The sequence below is a fragment of the Adiantum capillus-veneris genome, chromosome 27 (assembly GCF_014529385.1).
Source record: "Adiantum capillus-veneris isolate H3 chromosome 27, ASM1452938v2, whole genome shotgun sequence".
Lineage (NCBI taxonomy): Eukaryota > Viridiplantae > Streptophyta > Polypodiopsida > Polypodiales > Pteridaceae > Adiantum > Adiantum capillus-veneris.
The window spans coordinates 101509409-101520481 of NC_140957.1; the positions used below are offsets into that span (position 1 = coordinate 101509409).

An 11073-nucleotide genomic window follows, 5' to 3' on the forward strand; every position below is an offset into this window, starting at 1 on the left:
AGCGCCGTGTATCTTAGCAGTGTTGTGGATGAAAGTTAATTGAGTATTCATTGATTTGGATACTAATGAAGCACTGTTCAGAAATGACAACTTTTCAGAAGACTTCTTGTCGTTTGATAAATATGTGTCAAGACAGGAGTCCATACATCCGCAACGCACTAATCAACAACTATCAAAGTTTAAATGGCAAGAAATGTATTATCAAAATCCAACAATCATGCAGGGAACCAGGCAAGTGTGGATGCGAGGTACAGATCTATCCGAGGCGCGATTTTATCAAGGGCGGAAATATCAAGTTTGGCTCAAGCAAGACAGCTTAATTCCTGTAAGGGAGTTGACAGAAGAAAAGACAATACACCCTACGCCAGCAAAGCTTCGAAGAACAATTATTAACAAGAAGAATCCCAACGGACTATATTGGTATGGCGTCCAAAAGTACCAATTCAGAACAAGCCAACAACACAGGTATGGATGCCGAAGCAGACCAACGAACAGTTGTCTACAACTTCCAATGACAAACTAGACCATACAGACGTCACACCGAAACAAGTAGTGTCAACGACAACAAACTAGACCATACAGACGTTGTGATGGATTGGGGGCTGGCCTCTACAACACCTCAAACCAACACCAAGGAAAGAGGATTAAGAGTATATCTCTCTCAAGATAATATGGTCTGATTTTCTCTCACTAATTTTCTCAATTTGACACACACTCAACCTCCACTAGCCTCGACTAGCTCCGATTAGCTTCCCTCTACACCGTTGCAACTCCCACTACACTCCATTGCACTCAAAGACACCAAGGAAGCAATAAAATCAAGGAAAAAAGTGAGAAAAAAACCATGGAAATATCTGCACTTTTGACCATAACTCAAAGAGCTTCACTTCTTTTCAAACGCCCTTTCATGTGCTAGTAGGGCTTCCATAGGCGCTCCCATATATACACATAGCTTGACCAAAACCCACTCAAATCAAGATTAATTTGAAAACCCACAAAGTTCAGAAAAAAAAATCAAAAAAGGTGATGGAAAACTTGGGGGAAACCTTGCCCTTTGATATATGTACAAGCAAGGCATTGCAGCACATAGTTTACCCTCGATTAGCTGCACCACAAGGAGCTACACACACCATAGCCACCATACCTCAAAACAAGATGAAGAGAGGTCAATATGCAGAGCTAAGCACCCACTTTCATCAGCCCATTGAGGAGAGACACACTCTCAACTCACCGCATCGGGCCCTCGACTAGCAAGACAGGCTGCTCTACTCCCAAACGCCTCTATCCCTCGCGGCAATCAGGGCTTCTTGCTGCTAGATGTTCCTCTGTCAAATCCCCCACTCACTCACGACCTCAAGCTAATAAAAACTCAGTTTTTTTCATATTTTTCAAGTACTAAGTGACTCTTTCAAGTCTCAACACGTCTATGTACAAAAAGAGCAAAACTATGCACCCCGCACAACTGGCCCGCATGCGTAGAGACAGTTGGCACACACCGCCTTTGTACACTTTGTACAAGCATGCTTTATTTACATATAAGGGACCCAAAAGAATTGAAAAACCCTTTCCAAATTCTTTGGGGTGGCTTGCATCATTTCGTAAAAACACGTCACATATCGCACCCCCAACAAGCATGGAACACTTTCAAGTGTTTCATGCACATTTCTTGCTTCATCACATGATTCTGGTCACATAAGGCCTGATTCGGATCCCATTGACTCTTGCCTTATGCATCTTTCCATCCAAGTCCTTGAGCTGATAGCTTCCATTATCATACACCTTATGCACCACAAAAGGACCTTCCCACTTTGCCTTGAACTTTGTTTGAAAGGTATTGTCCAAAGCACTATTATACCTCATAACCAACATTCCTTCACATAGCCCTTTTTCCTTTATCTTTTCATTGAATACATCAGCACTTCTTCTTCCCAAGTCTTCATAGTATCTAATGGCACTTTCTCTATCCAACAAGAGCCTTTGCATAGAGGCCAATCTCTCTTTTACATGCTCCTCCTCAACCAAACTATGCTTCAAAATGAACTCCAATGAAGGAAGCATCACATTAATCGGCATAACACACTCTTCTCCATATACCAAATGAAATGGAGTGAATCCCGTGGATGATTGTTGAGTCACTCTACATGCCCACAATGCCCTCTCCAAATACATATCCCAATCTTTTGGATGTTCTTCCACAAGCTTGAACAATATCTTCTGTAAAACTCCATTGAATGCCTCCACCAACCCATTGCATTGTCGATGATAAGGAGTAGCATACCTATGTTTGATCTCCAATTTCTCCACCAATTCAGTGATAAGATCATTCCTAAACTCTTTCCCTTGATCACTTACAAGCTCCAACGGCACTCCAAATCTACAACATATGCAATCAAAGATAAAGCTGCATACATCTTTGCTTGTAGCCCCTCTACTAGCCTTTGCTTCTGGCCATCTTGTCATATAATCCACTGCACTAAGTATGTAGTGCTTCCCATTTCTAGTGCCTGGAAGAGGACCAATTACATCCACACCCCACTTCTCAAAAGGTCCATAGCTTACAATGTGTCTCAAAGGCTCAGGCATCAGCTTTCTCTTTTGATATATTTGGCACTCGTGACAGCTTCTACACCAATGCACAACATCCCTATTCATACTTGTCCACATAAGTTGAGCATTCAATACTTTCCTTCTTGTAATTTCCACTCCAAAATGGCCTCCACATCCTTCCTCATGACATGCTTTTAAGCAATCAAAAACTTCATCATGGTAGAGAACTCTTCTCATGACACCATCAGCCCCCTTGTGATACATTTGCTCTCCAATCAAGACATACCTCATAGCTCTTCGTGTGATTGCATGCCTTTGTTGAGAAGCCAATACCTTTCTTGCAAAACCCATTTGCAACACATGTTCTTCCTCATGGAGGGATTCCCTTCCAAGATACCTTGGCTCTCTAATTATCACCGCATGCACATCCTTTGTGAACACCTGTTTCGCCAACTCATGAGCCCTTACATTCATATTTCGTGGTACATGCCATATTTGAAAGGAAGTAAAAGACTTTAACAACTTCCTCACTTTGAAAAACCAGCCCTTCATGCCTTCTTGATTTACCTTCCAGGTACCTTGAACTTGCCGCACAATCAACATAGAATCACCTTTGATTAAAAGCCTCCTTACATGTCTTTTGTCACATTCTTCCAATCCCAAACAGAGGCTTGCATACTCAGCCTCATTATTACTCTTTACATCCACTTCTTGGCTTCCAAACCAGCACTCCATGCCATTTTTATCCACAAATACATAACCAATAGTGCCCTTATTAATGCTCCTTTTGAAAGCCCCGTCAAAGTATAAGGTACCCTCTACATCCTGAAGCTCCGCATGCATAGTTGTACTTGGTGCTATCTTCTTTTCCAAATCCTTCTTCAAGTCACTCCTTGCATAAATCTCCTTAAAAGTGAGCATATCCGCCATATTTTCTCTCACACTATCCTCCTTAGTAAATCTCATGTCAAATTGTTGCAAGCTAAGTATCCACTTTTGCAATTTAGGACTATCCCCAGGATACCTTAGTGCATGAGGCAATAAACTACATGATGTTAACACCACAAAAGGATTACAAATAAGATAAGATTTCAGCCTTTTTGTTGCATATACCAATGCCCAAACCAATTGCTCAATCTCATGCCAAGATTTTTGTGCATCATTCTTCACTTTGCTTATGTAGTAAACCGGCCTCATATAAGATTTCTTTTTTCCTTTTTGCATCAATACTGCACCAATAGCATGCTCACCCACGCTCAAGCTCAAGTAAAACATTTCATCCCAACAAGGAGGCATCATCAAAGGTAATGTAGATAGCTTTTCCTTGACGTCTTCAAAATCTGTTTGCTCATGCTCAGTCCAAAGAAAAGGGTCTTTTTGTGTTGCTTCTTGCAAAGGGTGCACATATTCAACAAGCATACAAAAAGACCTTGACAAGCACCTTAGATTTTGTACAAAACTCATCAATTCCTTTGTAATTTTAGGACTCTCTATCATAAGCAAACATTCCACTTTTGCAGGATCTGGAGCTATCCCATTCTCACTTACCTCATGGCCAAGAAGTATCACTCTAGCTCCTGCAATTTTACATTTCAAAGGATTGAGTTGACCCCCATCATCATCAATCCTTTTAAACACCATATCAAGATTTTTCACATGAATCATTCTATCACTGTAAACACAAAAATCATCCATAAAAACTTTTACAAAGCTTCCAAGGTAAGGCCCCAATACTTTGTCCATCCAACTTTGGAAGCTCGCATAAGAATTCATCAAGCCAAAGGGCATCACCCTATAGCAAAACACTCCCCATGGGGTCAAAAAGTTGGTCTTCTTTTGATCTTCATATGCAATCCCAATTTGAAAATACCCACTAAACCCATCACATACCGAATATCTCTCATGACATGTAATAGTGTCCAAAATCTCATCCTGAAAGGGAAGGGGATAGTGATGCCGCTTTGTTTCCACATTCAATGGCTTATAGTCCACACATATTCTCCATTTATTTTCATTTTTTGGAACTATAACCACAGGGGAAACCCATTCTGCATCATCCACAAGGTAGATAAAACCAGCTTGCAAAAGCTTACTCACCTCTATCTCCAATACCTTTCGTTGAATGGTGCCCAATCTCCTTAGCTTTTGAGCAACAGGCTTTGCACCTTCTTTAAGCTTTATTTCATGAACAACACTCTTTGTTCCCCTCATTTGAGCATAATCTTTAGCAAAAAAATTAGGATACTTATCAAACAATGCATCATATGCTTCTCTCTCTCGACTAGTCAGGTCACCTGCAAGCATATCCATTAATTCATCTTTTGGTACATTAGGCTCATGATCAGCCCCATGGTCATTGTCTGATCTCATAGCATTCCCTTTATCACAATTTTCATCATACACATGTATCCCACAAAGATCTACTTCAAGATCAAGAAGACTTTGATCATAAACCTCATCGTCAGTACATGTAGAGGATGCACTTGAAGAACTGTCACACATGTCATAAGTGGATGGCGATAAATCTTGATGCATAGCTGGTTCATCATCAATTTCCAGCACCTTACATGTTTTCATATCATATCTAATCCTCTTCTCTTTAGGCCTGTCCACAAAGAGGTCAATACATCCCCTGTACCAGTCCTGCTGTGACCTCATAGCAATCAACCAATGTCTACCCAATATAACTGGATATGCCCCAAGCTTTGCAGGCATCACATGAATGTCCATGACAGCCCTTTGACCCAAAAAATTAAGCTCCAAGTCATGAATAACTCACAAGCATTTCACTCTACTACTATTTGTCATCGTCACACTGAACAAGGGTTTGCCTCTGAGCTGCAATCCCAATTGCTGCATTGTTTCCTCTGTCATAACGCACACTTGGGCTCCACCATCCATGTACGACTTATTCAACCTCCTTCCATGTATCCAAGCATCAACCACAGGCAAAACATCAGTAACTTTATGAAGCTGCACTACATGTGCATTGCGTGTCTTTACCTTCACCCTTCTAACACTAGCTAGTTTATGCCAGTGCCTTCTCATACTTGAGCTCAAATGCAAGAGTTGCCCATATGATATGTCGGCCCTCTTGTTCTTCAAGTCTTCTAAGAGACTGTATGTTGATTGATCCTTCCCAAGCTGAAAATCATCCATGCCTATCTTCCTTCTTCTTGCCCTTACCTTTGTCTGCTTACTACTTTCAGCCTCTTCCATAGGTGCCTTGTCTTTATCTACATCTCTCCTTGGCTTTGTCCTTGCTCTTTACTCTTTGAAAAGGCCTTCACTCCCTGATTTTTGTGCCCTTGTTCTCTTATTTTCACAGACAACAACCTCATCATCTTCATCTCCCTCCTCAACTGCCTCCAAAATTCCTACGTTAAATTGTGGAGGTGCTTGAGCTTGATTTTGTCCCTGTTGTTGTGCAATTCCTTGACCTTGGAGAGGTTGCACATTTCCATTTACATTTCCTTCATTACCTATTTGTCTTTGTATGATAGGATGTATACCTCCTGGCTCTCTCCTTGGTTGATTGCAATTGGGCGATATATGCCCTCTCTCCCCACAATTGTAACACATCACATTATCACCTCTATTCCTTTGAGGCCGTTCTCCTTGAGGTCTTCTTAGTTGTTTTTGGATATCTTGCATAGCAAGGTTGAGGTTTCCTATTTGCTCTGTCAATCTTTGAATGTCTTGGTGAAAGGATTCCTGTCCTCTATTGTCCACTCTTGGAGCTTCTACATGGATTTCCCTTTCAACATGCATATCCAAAGGCAAAGGCTCGACCACATTATTTGTTGATACATAACCATCCCTTTGATGTGCATTTGCTTCTCTTTCCCTATTTGCCATTTCATGCCTTCTCACCTTCTTTTTCCACTGCTCTCTAGCAACCTTTACTGCCTCATTGTAGGTCCCTGGGTCCTTGAGCTCCACCTTGTCTCTAATGCTTTGATGTAAGACAACCACAAACCTATCTTTCTTCAAGAAATCAGGGGGCATTTGATTCTCTTCAAGTCCCTTTATGATCTTTCTCCAACAAGCTTCAAACATGTTTATGTGCACATTGATGTCTTCATGTTCTCCTTGTTGCAGCTTGCTTAGCTCTCTCCACAAATACTCAGGATCATCGTCCTTCTCAAACTCTTCTCTCAAGGCATGAGAAAGAAGATTCCAATCTCCCTTTACACCACCTTCAAGCCTATCTTCATACCATTCACGTGCTTCACCTTCAAGTAGCAAACTCACCAAACGTACCTTGAATGCACCATCGTCCCTATTGCTCTTCAATGCAATCAATTCGATCCTTCGGATGAACTTGTCCACATCTTCTCCTTTCCCACCCTTGAAAACTTCATACCCATCTCCCGCCATATTCCTTGAGTTGATCTTCAAATGGGAACCAATATGTAGATCAAAACCCTGTTAGAAGGATTCTCTTCTCCTCAGTGGGGGCACCAGTTTATGTGAAGGATTGGGGGCTGGCCTCTACAACACCTCAAACCAACACCAAGAAAAGAGGATGAAGAGTATAGCTCTCTCGAGATAATATGGGCTGATCTTCTCTCACTAATTTTCTCAATTTGACACACACTCAACCTCGACTAGCCTCGACTAGCTCCGATTAGCTTCCCCCTCTACACCGTTGCAACTCCCACTACACTCCATTGCACTCAAAGACACCAAGGAAGCAATAAAATCAAGGAAAAAAGTGAGAAAAAAACCATGGAAATCTCTGCACTTTTGACCATAACTCAAAGAGCTTCACTTCTTTTCAAACGCCTTTTCATGTGCTAGTAGGGCTTCCATAGGCGCTCCCATATATACACATAGCTTGACCAAAACCCACTCAAATCAAGCTTAATTTGAAAACCCACAAAGTTCAGCAAAAAAAATCAAAAAAGGTGATGGAAAACTTGGGGGAAACCTTGCCCTTTGATATATGTACAAGCAAGGCATTGCAGCACATAGTTTACCCTCGACTAGCTGCACCACAAGGAGCTGCACACACCATAGCCACCATACCTCAAAACAAGATGAAGAGAGTTCAATATGCAGAGCTAAGCACCCACTTTCATCAGCCCATTGAGGAGAGACACACTCTCAACTCACCACATCGGGCCCTCGACTAGCAAGACATGCTGCTCTACTCCCAAACGCCTCTATCCCTCGCGGCAATCAGGGCTTCTTGCTGCTAGATCTTCCTCTGTCAAATATGCCACTCACTCATGACCTCAAGCTGATTAAAACCCAGTTTTGTTCATATTTTTCAAGTACTAAGTGACTCTTTCAAGTCTCAACACGTCTATGTACAAAAAGAGCAAAACTATGCACCCCGGACAACTGGCCCGCATGCGTAGAGACAGTTGGCACACACCGCCTTTGTACACTTTGTACAAGCATGCTTTATTTACATATAAGGGACCCAAAAGCATTAACAAACCCTTTACAAAGTCTTTGGGGTGGCTTGCATCATTCCGTAAAAACACGTCACAACGTCACACCGAAACAAGTAGTGTCAACGACAACAAACACGAATATCTGTGCAAATAAAGTCAACAAAAAGATATGGAAATGAAAGGAAGTTCAACCAGAACATGCAACAAAGAATAAAACCATATCAACTTCACTGGAGGCACAAACAAAAGTTCAAAAACCTTGGAAGACCATCAAACAATGAGCGGCAGAATTATAACTTTTTATCGCCAAGAAAATATGCCAGCCAACTCAGGTTACCATAGGAAACCTCACCGACGAATGGAAATAAGCGTATCGCTTATACCCTCCTCTTACACCGTATAATTTTTTTCTAAATGCATTGACTGTGCATGCATATAGGGCTACCTTACAAGGCCTCCATTAGCACAAGTTAACGCCCATGCACAACACATACCCTTGACGATACCTTGTCGTCCGGGATGACTCCGACCAAGAGGGGGGAGGCATTCCAAATGCGCGGACTCACGTCATATATTAGAGGGCAATGTTTGTGATTGATTTTTCAACCAATTTTGCATTTTATTGTGTGATTTTTGGGAAAAGAATATGCCCTCGTAATTAGTCAAAATTGGGGACCAAATGATCATATATGAGCCCCTAGGGATGTGTATATACTGTAAAGCGAATCAAAACTGGCCAAAAACAGTCGAAAAATAGCAAAAAATAGGCCAAGGTTGACGATTGAGAGCAAAAATGTGCATAGACAAGAGAAGAGTGAGTTACATAGTGTTAGTATATTTATTGGTATTTTTCTAGGTTAGATTTGCTATTTTTGGGTTGATTTGGGATTTATTTTCTCAATTTGAGCTATTTCTCTAGCAAAAAATAAAGAAAAAAATCCATAATCCAGATGGAAACGCAACAGAAGAGACGCCTGATCAAAGCAAGGTAAAGAAGACACAGAAAAATATGGAGTGCGAAGGTGACAGTGCAAAACTGGCCACCGTCATCACTGGACCTCCAAAAGGAGAAATCTGCAAAAATTGTAGAACTGGAGCAAACGAGGTCCAAATCAAAAAATTTGCGAGCCTAAACTGCATCTCGCAAAAAGTTATGGCCACACGTAAAAGATAGGAAAATTTCATGTCGGAGCACCGATCACATATAGGGAAGATACGCTAGAAAACTCTCATTTGTGTCATTTCACCTTCCGAGAGAGAGAGCTTCCTACAGCATCCGAGACTTCGAGGAGCTCATCCATTGTGCACGGACTTCCGACATACACCAGATATGAGAGGTATGCTCGTCAACACTGACTCTAAGTGTTGTTTACTTCAGTTAGGCACAAAACCTCGCCAGAGTCGCCATCCCAATCTGTGCACACACACTGTCACATGACTAATAGGGAGACCTAGAGGCCACCAAATAACACCAAAATTAAAAGGCACAATGCCTATAGCTTAGGGAACAAACCTATGACCCCAGATAGCAAGAAGAAGCATCCCAAAAAAACCCTAATTTCACAGAGTCTGCAGAAGTGCAGCTCACCCCAAGCGAGCGGAAAAGAGCCAGATTACACAGGTAGCAAGCCAATGACCTCGACAAACCAACCGAAGGGTTAGACCATGAAAAAGTCAATCCAAGCTAGACTTAGAGCCTCTATCTCACAAAGGCCGCCCAAAGCGTCATGAAGCTCTAGCGGGCCAACCAAATGACCAAATGACACCAAATTTGCCAGGGTACATCCTAGGGATGTCAACTACAAGTTGGAATGTTGCCACTCAAGAAGAAGCACTTCCACGAGGGCAAACACTAGCAACAGGCCAAAAAAGCATCCAAATGGTCGTTCTTGGTGAAATAAACACGAAAAGAACAACCGACTGCTCCGACGAAAGGTCAAAAGGAAAGGAAAGTTAGCCTGAGTCATACAATGACTAGAAAGTACGACGATCATCACCTAATTGGTCTACTCCGACTCCAGAAACAACTAAGTACTGCCAACAAGAAGTACACTTTTCCAAATTGGTTAAAACTTAATGTGTGTGTCTAGGAGAGCCTACTAACACCAGGGAGGGCAACTAACATCAAAAAAGCTTGTAAAAATGACAAGATAGTGAGTCTATTTCAATAGACTTGCACTTAGACCCATGGAATTTTGATTGTGACTTCATAAATGGGACTAACAAGGCCTAATGACCCCAGATATCACATCAGAGTGCAAAATTTGATCTATCTGACACAAGGACGGATTCTATCGCGATAGACTAACTAGTCTATCTTTGGGAGGGTCCTTTTCAAATATAATAATAGGGATAGACTTGTAGAAGCTAATGAATAAAGTATACCAAATTTTAGACAAGATAGACTCATATGAAAAGATGAGATAGACTTGACAGCAGCCCAGATTCAGAATAGGACATCTCAAGAGCAAAGAAAGTTGAAAGCCACATGTGAAGGTTCAAGGGACCTTACATCAACTAGGGGAAGGCAGACCAAAGTCTACAAACAAAAAATTGACAAAATAAGCCTAACTCCAAGTCTATCGCGATAGACTACGAAGAATGAGATAGATACCCTTGATCAAAAACCGGATTCAACAGCTAGCTTCAGCATGGTGTCAGAAGATTGCCCACAAAGTTTGGACCCAAAACAACAAAAGAGGAGGGAGATAGACCAACATCTCCTTGGAGGATTTCTAGAAAAATGAAAGTTGAGCCAAAGGGAGGTCACTTGACATCCATTTGAGATGAAAATGAAGTCAGATCATGTACAAGCCATGGGAAACCTGAGTGTGAAGTCACATGTGAAAAATACCTCCCCTATGAGAAGATAGTGAGTCTATCACGATAGACTCAATAGAGTTTAAAGTTGACCTGATTTTGAAATTGTGACCATATGGAGAGCTTAGATACCCTATGCACATGTACCACACAAATTTTCAAAGCATTTGGACACATTCTCCTTCATCAACAGCATTAATTTGAAGCCGTCGGAGTCAGACACTGAAAGAACTTGTCTATCTACTAACATATTTCACTAATTCATCTTCGGCTAAGAGGGCTCAACTAGATGCATGGACGC

The 11073-nt window shown here is 41.6% G+C and overlaps 1 pseudogene; it reads right to left on the reverse strand.

Annotated features, from left to right (window-relative positions):
• Window positions 1-6575: 6575 nt before the first annotated feature.
• LOC147422464 (uncharacterized) lies at window positions 6576-6927 on the reverse strand (annotated as a pseudogene).
• Between the last annotated feature and the right edge of the window lie 4146 nt (window positions 6928-11073).